Source organism: Molothrus ater, chromosome 13 (genome assembly GCF_012460135.2).
Source record: "Molothrus ater isolate BHLD 08-10-18 breed brown headed cowbird chromosome 13, BPBGC_Mater_1.1, whole genome shotgun sequence".
Classification (NCBI taxonomy): Eukaryota; Metazoa; Chordata; class Aves; order Passeriformes; family Icteridae; genus Molothrus; species Molothrus ater.
The window spans coordinates 15,825,005-15,839,473 of NC_050490.2; the positions used below are offsets into that span (position 1 = coordinate 15,825,005).

Genomic DNA, 14,469 nt, shown 5'->3' on the forward strand with positions numbered 1-14,469 from the left:
TAATAAGCCCAGAATAATTATGTATTGTCTTTGTAGTGAAGGCTATGCCTCTCCCGCCTTGAGCATTGAGAGCTCTCCACTGGGAGAAGTCCCATTTAAAAAAATCTCCCTGGCATAAAAATGAATCGGATCCTGTTACATGAATGGCCTGTGTTTACTATTCTTTTCACTTACCTTCTAGTCGTTCATTTTCTGAGCTGACTTGTGCCTCTTCCTCTGTTGTCAGCAGGAATTGGGTAACAAGAACTTGCTGGAAATTGAGTGGTAAATAAATAAACAAACACAGAAAAGGACCTGCTGACTTGGCAGATGCACTATTACAACCATGATGTAAAACTATCAAACAACAAATGCAACTTCTGAATGTCTCATGACTCACGTCACAAACAGAGAGGGGGGAAACTGAAAGAGGATTTTAATCAGTGATAATGAATTTGGAACAACGCTGGATTTCCAGATCATAGGAAAATCAGGACAAGTCTGGGTTGAATTCTTGGTCTGAATCAAATATTCTTCTTCCTGTAGCCATCAATCACTACATCCATTATCTGTAAAAAGGCAGCACTTGGACTACCCCAATAGCAACGATCACTCTACTATAACCAAGAAAATCAGTCAGCATCTTTGCTCTAGGGAAAGGAAAATATTTGGACACTTCAGGAGTACTCATTTCTCCTCCCAAGAGCCCCAAACCTCTAAGTGTGTTACCAGGGCTCCTTGCTTCATCTGTTTCAATTTTGAAGCTCTTGGAAAAGGTAACAGTTCACAACTGCTGCAATGGTCTTGCCCCAGGGAGATGGACAAAGCAGCAGGGCAGAGGCAGACACACCACAAGGAACCTAACGGATGTTTTCTTGGGAAAAAGGGGAGATTAATTAAAGGGGAAAATCTGCTGGTCATTAAGTGTCCTGGAGCAACTATTGTAACACTGAAGCAGTGAGTTTCTGTGTGGCTTTAAGACATCTGCCCTGAGGAAACATTTGCAATTGAAACTGTGTCCTCTTTTTCCCAAGTCTCAGATTCCCATGGGCCAGCAGTTGCCTTGCTAAATGAAATGCTTCTTTAGGGAGACTGGCTGGCCCCAGGGATTGGTAATGCAATATAGAGCCTTTCATCTCTCACCCATGAACCCAAGTCAAACAGAGTTTGGTAAATGGCCAATAACCCCTACCATTCCAGGGCTGTTTGGTGACCTGTGCGAAATGAGGAGGGTCATCTCTGTGTCTGTTTACTAGAAGGCAAGTGTCAACTTCACCATAAAAAAGGACACAGTTACTTCTCATTATCACCCAATTTAACATTCTGAAGACAAGAGAACGAGCCTGGAAAACTCAGCCATCTTCTGACTCAACCATGGCGGTCCCAGTACATCAGGGCTTGAAGAACATTAATGAGGACAGTTGCATTGTAGCAAACCGGGCTGTGCCTCTCCTGCCAACAAGAAATCCAAGTCTGAGCTACTCTCAGCTGCATGTGATTACAGTCCTTCCCAGATCCACAGAGAAATCCACAGGACTCAGTCCAGTTTTTGGGTGCATCGGGCACTAAAGCACAACCATGAAGTTACAGATTGCTGCAGGCTTCTGCAAATCTGCATTTATGGTCTTAAATAGGCACAAGCAACTTGCACAGGGACCCAGAATCCAGCACTGAGAGAGTTAATGTGCTGAGAAGCCCTGCACTGAAAGGCTCTGTTCCCTCACCCATGGTGAATATAGTGTTCTGGTTACCAAAATAGATGTATTTGGAAGGGTTGAAGGCCAGAAGCTCACTGCAGTACCCACTCTTGCCCTATGCACTGCTCATTTTAAGGTCAGACCTTTAGCATCAGGAATCTGTTAGAAGAAAGAGGAATCGCTTTAAAAGTTGTTGCCACTCTGGGGATTACCCTGGAAGGTCTGAGAGGGTAAAGGAAAGGGCAGGGGCAGATAAACACTTGGCCACATGAAAAATCAGCTGCCCCTAAATTTCAATACATCTGCATAAACCTTCCAAAACTGCAGCCAGCTTGTTCTTCCTCACAGTGTTCCCAGTCACCAGTCTCATTTTGCAGCCCTTCTCATGCCACAGCAATGCTGACTCTGTCATTGTCAGCTGAGTTACTGTTTAATCCCTCCTATCTTGATTAATTGCATTAAATTGGTATACCTATGTTAATTAAACAGAAGATGGCAGAGGCAGCTTTTACTTCTTGTTCTTTTGTGTAGATCATTTCCCAGGGCTTCACAGGTTGTGGAAAAATAACAATACAGACACACCACACATCATATTTCAGCACAGCTGATAAAGCTATTTCACTCATACAGTGGTCCATGATTCTTTTTGCATATCACAGCACAGGTTTAATTACCATGCTGCTGCTGCATGGCAGCTCTTCTCGCTTTTTCTTTTTTTTATTTGTATTATTTGCAAGTCATAATCATGTTTTCCTGTCATCCCCGAGCAATGTGCATGCGTGCGTACAGGCAAATGCCAAGCCTGGAAAGGAAATTTGATGCGTGTCCATGAATTAGAGTTTTCAAACTTTGGCTGAAGATTAGTACATGTAAACATAGCTCTGCCCCCTTCATCTTGGATAATTGGTCACAAATGCTACTTGACACTTCTCAAATCAGACACTTTACATACTTCTGAGCATAGCTGAACTTTTTTGGCAGGAATTAATTTGCTTTGCAACTTAGCTGCTCATTCCTGGCCCAATCCCTGCTGCAGTGATTTCAGGGCAATGTTCTGCCCGTGTGAGGAGCACAGAGGCAGGACCAGATCTGTTTGCTAGCGCCGACGAGCCCGGCTTTGTTGAGTCCCTCAGAAAAACAATTACTGCAGCTAATGTTCTGCCCTTTGCCAACCTTGATTAACACTGGGATTTTTACCTTCAGGCCCCTCTTTCTATTCCAATGACTGAGCAAGTTATAATGCATCAGGGGACATCTCAAAAGAACGGAGAAGGCGAAGTAGCATCACCAGAAAATGCGACTTTTGACACACCAAGACCCTTCCACAGCTTTACCAGCTTTATGGGAGATGGTCACAGACACCATCCAAGGAAACTCTCTCACTTTTTTTCCTGCCCCCTCCTGCAAACAGGGCACGCTCCAGCAGAGAAGGGAAATCCATTTCTGGAGTAGTGATGGAGTTTGAAGCAGGCACAGAATTTCGTGCTATTAAAGAGCCCCCTGTTTGCTCTCACAGTTCAGGGTGTTTACTCACCCTGCACCAGCACTGAGAGAGCTGAGCAGACCATATGCTCAATTAGAAGGGCTGCCAGGTCTCAGGGAGCATTGCTGTGCCTATTCTAGCAGGGGTTTGGGGCAAGAACACATTCCATAATGGATTTCACTAGGAATATTGTGTTTTATTTGGTGATTTATTTCTGTCCAGTGACTGGACTAAATGGCAGATTATAAGCATCTCCATGTAGATCTATGAATAACCAGTGGAAAAATCTCATTTGCCCTTTATTCAGTGGGATGTTGATAAGCTGCAGCATATTAAAAATATTTGTCAGTTTGTTCTCAGCTATCAAGTGGGGTATGTCCCAGCATGCCCTCCTCACATTGGCTACTTCATCCAGAAAATGGAGAGAAAATGATGAAAAAATGTCAGTTCTAGAAGAGGGTGACCATTTGAGTTGAGTTATTTTAGGATTATTGCCTTGCTTCTAACCAAAACTTAAATCTGTAAATTAGATTGAGCTCCTACCTGCAGAAGCAAAGGGTGGAACTTTGTGCTGTGCTTCAGGTGTAGAGAGAAGGAAATCCCTGGTGGTGCACTCGTGTTTCATTGGTTCTCAGGGCTTCCTGCAGCTCAAAGCACTGATGAGGAGTAGCCAAGACAGAAACAGTCCCCACCTCTGGCCTCTGGTGCTTGTGCCATGACCAAGAGCTGAGCCCAGGGCCAGGGAACCAGCTGCATCAGCCACCTCCCTGAGGGCTTGGTCCCCCTGCTTTCCAATCACAGGCTTGTGATGGTTCATCCCTAGAAAAGAAGGGTAGCTCCTGTTATCAGAAATATGGCAGATTCATTGTGCCCCAGAATTTGCCACGGAATAATTCAAAAAAAGACATGGCATGTTAGTATGTCTTGAGTTTTTCTAGATCCATACTATGAAATAAACAAATTGAGATGTATTTTGCTTCCTTCTGTTTGAATCACTGTGGGAGTGGTGGGTATGATATTTCTAGGTGAACAAGGCAACAATTGGCCAAGAGATACAGCACAGCTCTAAAGTCTGAACTAAGGAGGATGCTTGGTTTCCATTACTATTATCTATCACTATAAATTTAGCTTTCAGGTCCTAGACATTTTAAAATAACATGTCTAGTGTTGGAATAGGAGACTATCAGAAAAAGTGAATTACAGGTTACAGGCTTCCAGGATTTGCAGTAAAAGAACTATTACCGTAATTACACCTGTGGAGTACTCATTTATGTTGTTATTAGGGGAAAGGGATGGGAGAATTAGGATGTGTGGAAAGAAAACATTGCAGAAGGGGAGCTAAATAGTTTAGCTGGGACAAAGAACTATGATGGCTCCCGGTCAATCTTGTGTTTTCAGCACATGAAATCACCATGTGCATGTGGACCTGAAATGTCCAGGGATTTAGGTGAAACCACTATAGATCACCAATATCTGGTACAAATGGAAACAAACCTCAGCCTCTAGATTGGGAGCTGATGCCTTTTTGTACCATTGAACACCTCCATGGTCTCTGCTGGGTGCAAATGGGGATTGACCAAGTGACTCCATGAGCTCCCTTCTTCAGAGACAAAAGTCCTTCCCCATCCTCAAAGAAGATCAAACCCGGATTCTTGAACATTTGAAATTAGACTAGAATAGGGAAAAACAAAATCTTTCTTTTCAGGGGAGAGGTGAATCTCCATTTTGTCTCCTTATTTTGTCAGGACTGAGTGGCCATTATTAGTCCATAAGCATTTGCTGGTGTAAATCCACTGTGTCACCTCCTGGATGTCATTACTTAAAGTCAGCAAACTTGTGCTTCAGTGGCCGAAGGTTTGCTTGCTTAATGCCTGGTTTCATCAACAAATTCAGGCTGGCAATGACATCCTACTTGTCTGAGCTAATATACAGCCTTGCACTGGGCTTGTTTCCCTTCCCATTCAAACTTATGGCTCAGTGGTAGCGTCTACCAAAAACCAACATTACAGCTGAAGAGAATCAAGTGATGAATGAGCATGAGGTTTGCATGTAGGTAATTAGAAGTCCGGCTGGGTAGATCACATTATTTAATGTATCATCATTATGTTTGTATTTAAAAAGCATTTAAAATGTATTATTTCTTCTATTACTCCATCTCTTCAGTGCTCTGACGCCAGGGAAGAATCATGCTGTGTTTTTTGGTAGAGATTTGTTTTCTAAAACATGATGGAACCATGTGGATCATTGCTGTAATAAGTAAGTTGTCCCTACTTGAGGAAACTCTTGTGTCAAGAGTAAAATCCTCGTTTGGCTGTGCTGCAAGAAGCAGGATAATATTTAATTATGACAGCTGAAACTCATCTCCAAGTGCAGACAATATTGATTTGTTCTAATATAGAAAAGGTGGAATTAAAAAGCTGGTTTATTTAGAAATTTACGTATTCCTAAAAGTGTCTGTTCAGCTCATTTTTAAATTTGATTTCTTATCCCAGGTGAATTACACTGCATTTCTGAATCTCAAGAACTGCCTGTGCCTGATAATAGCTGATCGAAGTACCACCATAATGTAGTTGTTTTGATTGTAAGATTTTTTTTTTGCTGCTTTATTGGACAATGGTGTTTGCAAAAGAGAGGTGAAGAGCACCAGATATGGAATTACAGCCCACAATTGGTGCATGAGACTTAATATTAGGATAGGACCATGGTCTATAAGGTCAGTGGCAAATGATACCAAGCTAGCAGGCAAAATCAATGCCTGGTTCTGAAAAAAAAAAAACAGCAAGGAGAATCTGTGCCAGCATCCCAGCATGACAAATGAACTTGGGCAAGTTGAAGATAATCATGATTATTTAATATTCCACAGCTTTACAACTTGATACTCTGTGGACAAAAGATCAGAAGTCTGCTGAATCCAAAGTTTTGAATCTTTGGGTCAATATGCTTCTCATGTCTTCAACATTGTTTAATTTAGGAGGAAACAGTTCTGAGCTAAGATAAGATCTCAGACAAAATTGACGTGGACTCACAACATGGCCTAACATAACAATTTAATCTATCCTGTGCTTCCCCTGAAAGAAAGCTTAATAACTATGGTATGATTTCACCTGCTGCTTCTAACATTTGCTCATTCTTTTTTCCTGAGCAAATTTGGATTATCAGATGGCGAGCAGCTTTGTTCATGGTAGACAAACTTGAATTCATTTAGGATTAATAACAATAGGTTCAATCTTGGATTCAATGGCAGTTCTTAATGAATGGAGTCTTTGGAAGATAAATGTTTGTTTGTGTGAAAAGAGAAATAATTAATTCTCCATTTTTCTGGGTATGAGGCGATTATAGTGCATATCACAAAATGTTTTCCCTGTGTTTCCAGCCCTGGGTATAAGAACTGCAGGAATGTTCCCCAAGCCCCAGCATTGCAGATATGAGCCTTTTTGACCTTGTCATTTCAAAATCTGAAGTTTTGCAACGAATTGTTTGTGTGAGAAAAAAAATGTATCTCTTACTCACAGTACTCTCAGGTCCTCCTGGTGATCTGATGCAGGGCAGCGAGGAGGGAGGGAGGAAAGGTCCACGTCGCTGCGATCCATCAGCAGCCGTGGGTCAGCACAGGGTCACTTGGATGAAGGAATCAAGGCTGCATCTGGATTTTGGCCCAATCCTCACCATTGTCTTAGACATGGGCATCTTCCAAAATTCCTGTGGGAAATCCCACGTTCTTCACTGCTGTCCCTGTCTCTTGGGAAGCAGCCGGAGCCCACCGTGCCCGGCCAGGAGAGGCTGTGCTGCCCAGCACCCGGTACCCACTGACCTCAGGAGGAATTAACAGGCTTCAGCAAACGTACCCTGCAGGCAATTTTACCCTGCAAAAACATCACCCACATTGCTAGAGTTTAGGACAACAAATTAGAGCTTTTAATATGCACTGGCCGCTTTTTTTTTTCACCCCCCCATCCCCACACCACCACCATCCCCCCTCCCAGCCCAGTAACATCCAGTTGCTTAATTCCATTTGAAATCACCCGGGTTAGGCACCTAAATAATCTTGTCCTTCATGCCTGTCAACATCTTGAGGCACCTAACCACCTTTAGAGATGTGGTGTGAAAGCTTGTGAACGATGCAATCGAGGAGGGAAACAAAAGACAAGTATCCCTATTTGCTGCCCAAGAATCCACAAAGAATGCTGCTTCAGCTCTGCTCTGATTTCTAATTAGATTATGAGTGATGTAGGACTCTGAAGCCAAGCTGGAGTTTGTGCTAGCACTTTGCATGTATGAATGACAAAGGGACACCACTTTCATATTGATTTAAGCAAGCCAGTGGAAGAATGTTTAAACATCAAGTGCTTGATGTCCCAGTTTGCCAGAGCACCTGGAAATATCAAATTAATTCCAGGTGTTCTGCCATTAAGACAGGCTTGCTGCTTTTACAACCACACATACAAAATGTGGCTCCCAGTTCCACAAATAAAAACGGAATGGTTTCTGCTCCTAATGCCTCGATAACTCCGACATATTGCAAGTTCTGGAAAGAATTTTAATCTACATAGTTTTTTTTTTAAATGGGGAGGGGAGCGAGGGGGGAAAGATTTTAAATATGCTGCATACAATTTGTGATGGTCATCTCTAAAATGCAGCTCCATTATCCTTTTCCATTTGGAATGAATGAGGCTAATTAATTTCAGGCCATACTTGATGAGGTCAGCACCATACGAAGGGTGCGTGCTAGACATTGCTAATCTCTTTCAGCTGAGAGTGATGAATTAAAGATGAAGCATTCCTTTGCAGGCCTAATTTAGAATGTATATCAAAAACCTACAGCAAATAATACTATACCCTACAACAAAGGAAAACTTGTTCTCTCAGGCTCCCATGTAGGGTTGATTTTAAAGGCATTTTCATTTCGCTTTGGAATTCCAGCTGTGGATGGGTGAAACAGTTCAGAAAATTCAAGCTTTCTCTCTTTCTATTGCTTTTATGGACAAAAGTAGGCAAAGGGGGGCTAAGGGGAGAGAGAAACTGGTCCGTGTTTGATCCTGTATGTCCTGTGATTCTGACTGTACGCTCGGCATTTAGGAAACCAAGTACCTGTGACGTGACACCCCCCAGGGCCACACTCACATCTTGCTGTTGGGGATTTCTAAGTCTGAGGGGAAAGCAGTCAAGGGTCCCCTTTGGTTCAGCATCATCCCATGTTGGACGTTGCAGGCAGTTCTGCTGGGTCACTCAACAAGGACAGGAGCTTCCAAGCCCTCACAGAGCTGTCATTCTCCCTAGGGATAAACACCTCCCTTTGCAAAAAGGTCCCATCACATCTAGAAGTGCAGATAGCAAAACTGAATGGAACAAATCACTGCGAAAACAACCAGGTCTGGGAGCAGGACAAATGGCTACACAGCTCCCAAACTTGGCTGGAGTTGAGGCTCAGCCAAGCTTTGCCACCTTTCCCTCAAGGCAAAGCCACCCACAAAGTCCACAGGGGTTTCCCCCGAGCGAGGGACTGCACGATTTATCCCTGTGGGCAGCAAGAAGCTGAATTGTCATTTTGGTAAAATAGGGACTTAGGAAATCGTAACCCAGCCTCAGAAGGAGGCTGCAAACAATAGACCAACGTCCTCCCCAGCACTTCTCTGCTCAATACCTGGCAGCTCCTTGGAATTCTTGACAGGTTGCTGCAGCGAGTGGAAGTTCCCAACTGGTGGCCATAAGCGGCTGCCGTCTTTGTATCCCAGTAGTCCTCATTAGAACAAAGCTGCTTCGAATTAAATCCAATCTACATGCCGAATCAATCTTTCAACCCTTTGATTGCTTCTGAAAATATTTATACTTCTTAATAATGCACATTTTGTCCCAAAGCCTGTGATTAAACCCAGACAAGGTCCGGAGAAGCCTGAAGTATATGTGGAAGGGGTTATTTTGGACAGGAAAAGAAAGATAAAGACACAGGTTTTTCCTATTGTGAAATCATTAGAGTGTATAAATCTAGCAATTGCAGTTGTATAAGCATCAGAGTGGGGTTGTAATAAATACAGATTGGAGTATTATGGTAACCAAATGGAGTTTATGGATTATGTTCACTAGTTCATATTTCTCAGCTACTACAACCTAACTAGCTTCATGCTGCACGCACCTCTGTTAATATTCCCTATTAATATTCTCTTTACGTGTTTGTGGGGGGAAAAAAAAAGTTAGGATTCAACTGCTGCTCTGTGTAAAACAAATATGTTTAAAGAATCATGCCCTCCAAAGAAAAAAAATAAACACGGGGATGCTGCAAAGCGACCGTGTTCGAAGGGCACAGGCTGTGGCTGGCTGAAATCGCCCTGTTCTGCTGAAAGTTAATAACTTCCATCTGAGTGGGATCTGCTCCTAATGCAGGGCATTTGCTGTGTGAAAATTGGGGTGTAAAAACGAGGAAAATAACTTCTGCTATCCCTTGCCCTGGTGGATTTTTAGGGTGGTAAATAATAAGCTTTGGCTGGAGATGAGAAATGCACAAAGGCTTTGAAACTGGGCTCTGTGGTAAACAGCGTGTTATTCCCTGCTCAAAAAGCAACACGCATCACAGGTGAGACATGAGGAGATGAAGGGAAGGAAACATTCCTTGGCTAAAAAGTAACCCAGACAGGGCCAGATCCTCCAGAGTGGGGATCTGCCGTCGATTAGGAAGGTGCTGGTGGCTGGGGACGCAGATCAGATAAAGGCTCTGTACCTGTCTCCCTCCCTAAACACAAATGACTGCCCTTGTCTCTAAAAAAAGGGAAAAATTGACTTTGGAAAACACACCATGATAAATCTCCTTGGATAAAGTATGCAGTGTCTGGGTGAGAGGGAAAGAAATCCTAGAAACTAAAAGTATGTAATGCTTATTTAATATCATTATCATCAGCAGCATCAGATGGCAAATGCAGGTAATATTCTTCCAGAGTGGGCTGATAAATGCTTGTGGTAGTTTTGCTTGTGACAGTTTCCCCTTTCATAAAGGAGAGAAAGAAATATTCTCAGCTAAAATATTATTCATTGACTCTTTCATCACATAGTTCATTATATTAAGTTGTTATTTCCTAAATATGTTAGGGGGTGGTAATATTATTATACATATATCCTGAGTCATGATGGCTGTTTTGCATTAATGTATGATTTGGATGCTCAGTCTTTAAGGTAGAGAGAAGGGGTGTGTTTATCATGACCATAAATAAGGGGAGAGCAGAGATTGTAAAAAACCTCTCATAAACAGGGATGGATCCAAAATCTAATGACACACATGAAAATCCATTTTGGATCAGACCCCCATCAGAACTCTGTATTATATAACCTGCATTTTCTGAGTATCTTCTATTGTTTGACAGCCCTGATTTCACACTGAACTTGGAGTTCATTTCTGAGCAGAGGCTTTTTGTACAGAAACTTTTAATCATATCTCTTTGTGAACACACACATACCATCGAGGATATTGTCTTATTAAAGAGTTTAAGCCTAAAGGTGTATGCCTACTTTTAAAAGAAATTTTCTGATTGCAGATAACTGCTCAATTTGATTTAGTGTCCAATGATAGTGATGGGGTTGATAACTGAGCATTCATCGGTAATTCATCTTGTGCTAGTAGAAATTTACAGCAAAGCAGTGCTTTCCCAACACTGACAAGTCCTATTAATCTTCTTCAGACACATTTCAATAGGTGTCTCCATCTGTGCCCAACATCTAAACACTCTGGCATCACTGGGGACTTGGAGACACCTTCATTTCAGGTTACACTAGTGAAAATGTGATACTAGATTGTACTCTATTTTTAACCTAATTCTCTCTTTTCATTCAATTAGCCTTTCTTGCCTGCATTTTTCTACTCATGTGTAACATCCTTTTCCCAGGAATAGCTTAAAAATGAGATTTAGTTACTTAAAGAGACAGAATCTGCCAGGGCAAGAGCAACCAAGAGCTCAGTACAGAAAAGCAGAATAACAAGCTCAGGGACACAGCATGGAGACCGAATTGCCAGTCACCAAACATGTCCCAAGCAGCATTCCCACAATATTCCCCTCCTGATGCACCACAGGGTTAGGACAGGTCTGAAACTAGAACTGAAAACAATTGCAGGATGTTTGGGTGTTGAAATCCCAAAGAGCTCTGTTTGTTCGTGCTGCATGGGGATCCCCACCATCCATCCCCACTTCGCTTTACATATACAACTAATGCATGAACAAACACAGAGCAGTCAAATTACAGCAATAACATTTATGGGTGGATTATGTTCCAACTTCCTCACTTATTATTAAAAGCGAGTAAATTGCGAAGCACATGGAAGAGGTAGGGTGCAAATGCAGGCGAATTTCCACTCTGAACCAAATGTTGTTTTTTCACTTTCAAAGCTGCGATGAGTTTGCGAGCAGACGCAGCACAGCTTTAAAGCTTACTCATTCAAAAATGTGTGTTTGGGTTCCTCTTTTTTTTTTTTTTTCCCTCTCCCCTCCTAACTCCATTTACGTTTTGCCTTTCAAAGAGGAGCAGATGCACACCATTTGGGTTTGGGTGGCTCCTACTTGCTCTGAACTTTCTTCTGAAAAGAGCAAACCGTGAGCCGTGCGTCTGCTCCGCGCCTCAGAGGCAGTCTCAAACTTTGTTTCTGGCTTTATGAAGTTCTCTCGTGAGTCGTATTATAGATCTAAATGACCTTATTGTAGGTGGCAAGTTTAAATGTGCCATATTAATAACTTGTTATCCAAGACAAATTAAGTCCTTATGTGTCAAAAGCACTCTGTTCTGGATTACCTACAAGACAAGTATTTATTGAATAAACGTTGGATCCAATTTCATTTTAATGTGACTGACTGTATGCTGCAGCCCCTTAGAACGAGATAAAAACACTCAAACCTACAACTGTGTTGCAACATTACACCTAACTTGTCTATTTCTATTATTGTCTTTTTAACATGGGATCTCAAAAGTGTTTGGGGGGGGGGTTAAGGATTTATTATTATTATTGTTGTTATTATTTTTTCTGAAGAGCAAGGAGAGAGATAGAAAAAAAGACTGGCATTCAGCCTAAAGAGAAATCATTGAAACAAATTAATCCTATGCCGTTTAAATTGACATGGTAATCCATCATCAGCAAAGGGAAACTCTGAAAGCAATCTAGAATCTGCAGTGTTCTTTCACTGGCCCTCAGGCACAAAGACAGATAGTAAAAGAGGAAGGGGGGAAAAAATCATAAAAGTTAGCAGCACCTTAGCATAGGGAAGGGCTGGAGAAAGCAGCTTTCACTTTTTCCTGCTTTCAAGCATCCAGCTCAGAAAGCAGTGCCGATTAACCCTCAGTCACTGCCTGCTAAGGTTTGCTTGTGTGTCAGATCATCTTCAGCTGCTGGGATAGGAGTTATTTCAAATAGTGCAGAGCCCCCGTCCTGTATAAACTCCACGATTGAAAACTCTGCCAAACATCAACTTGGGCATTTCTGCTTACAGAGGGCCTTTTATTAGCCTAAACTTGATCATTCCAAATGGACAATAAATTCTATCTGCAGAGCCCTGCAGAAAATAGCTGTACTATCCTTGGGAGTTTAATAGCCAGGATTTTCATAGAGCTAGCATGAAAAAAACTGGGGGGGTTTATTTGGGTTTGGACTCAGGGTATTTTTTTGTCTATCCCTTGCTTTCTCAGCGGGGCTATCCACCATAATTTATGTTTCCCAACAGATTTTTCAAACTAGTTTTAAATATCTAAAGTGATGAGACTTTGTGCACCTTTAAAATTTTATTAGACTTACGGTCAGAGGAAAACATAAACCTCTTGGGCCTTGAAAGCCCATTGCAATACAGCCATTATCCCTATAATGTCAACAGAGCTACAAAATTCTCTAGAAATAAACCTTTTAAGAACAGCTTTCCCTGCCTCATGTTTTCTTTTAAGGTCAGTGGTGCATCACTTTTTTGGAAAGCGTTTCCCCTCTCTGGCCAGGTTTAGCAATGTGAAATAGAATGTATATTACTAAATGAATAGGTTTAATTTTAGACACTGAAAAAATAAATAGAAGAAGAGAGCCAGGGCAGGAATAATACCTTTCAGTTAGAAACAGACATAGTAGAAAGAAAAAGTCAGAACTTTAGTGCCAGGGGCAAAGGGGTGAAAGGCTGGCTAATATGAACCATATCCAACATCTGCCCTATTTTAATTTAGCAGGGATAAAGTTTCTTCTTTTTTATTATTAAGAAAACTTTATGTGGCAGAGAAACCCATGAGCTATGTTATCAAAACTGTTTTATTGTCACACTGAAAGTTAGAACTATTAAGAATTGGCGGGGCAAAGAGATAAAAACTCCCCTTCTCTCTCCTTTTATACTCTGTGACAAGCCTGGGCTCGGGTCCTGCTGACTGGGATGTCCTTTTCATGTCTTTATGAAGTACTGCACTTGGGGCTCTAATATAAAGGGGAGGTTAATTGTTCAGGATGGGTCCAAATGATTGATTCTCCAGGTTTAAAAAAAAATAAATTAATAAATAAAAAAATCTGAATATTTAAAAAAAAATCCTGTCGCGGTGGTCGCCCTCGGAGGAGAGCGATGGTGGTGCACAACAAGTGTAAAGAAGGGCTGGGCTGGGGACCTGTATGAGAAACAGCCCAACTTGCCAGGCTGGAACATGATCTCATTCCACCTAAAAGTTTTCCACCTCAATAGTGCAAATTCCACTATAAAATAACAAAGTGTACCAAACCACATGTGAGTAGCTGTAGGAGTAAGAGAGCAAATTGGTTTCTGACAAAAGAAGAATGAATACCTTCGGATAATCTAAAGTTAAAATTTGATTGAAAGCATAACATTCCTCTAAGCATCAATATGCTTAGGATCCAAAATATGGTTATTTTATTACCAGCTAATACTTAGATCAAAGCAAAACACTGTAGCTGGAAGGGACATTCTCTCTGGAAATAAAGTTCCATGTAATTATTTCCTATTAAAAACTAAAACTGGTCTTAGATTCAAAAATTTGGGCTTCCTTACATGTGATATAATGCAAGCTTGTCAAGAGAGAGCAGATGTACCATTTTTCACTGTTTGCTGGTATCTCTTTGCTTTAAAGTTTTCGGTTTAGCTTTAACCCTTTGAAGGTGAAAGATTCTCATCCAATTTACCTCAATCAGACCAGGGGGGTTGTTTTGGATTAAATCAACTCATTTCTTATGTTAAAAAATTAGGATTTTATATGAGCTAACATCATTTTAAATAGAGCCTGCAAATGTAAGGAGGTGAAATCTAAAGAAAATTATATGGCTATGGGTAGGCAGCTGAAAGTTAAATATTAAATTGTAAACAAAGG

At 41.5% G+C, this 14,469-nt stretch overlaps 1 long non-coding RNA gene across 1 annotated transcript in view; it reads right to left on the reverse strand.

Annotated features, from left to right (window-relative positions):
* Window positions 1-14,469, reverse strand: part of LOC118690544 (uncharacterized) — a 48,624-nt gene that overhangs the window by 22,498 nt on the left and 11,657 nt on the right. The window contains exons 5-8 of the long non-coding RNA XR_008508589.1: window positions 8,281-9,049; window positions 6,670-7,022; window positions 3,703-3,978; window positions 175-250 (exon numbers count right to left, since the gene is read on the reverse strand). This is a non-coding gene — a long non-coding RNA (uncharacterized LOC118690544). The remainder of the gene's footprint in view (window positions 1-174; window positions 251-3,702; window positions 3,979-6,669; window positions 7,023-8,280; window positions 9,050-14,469) is intronic.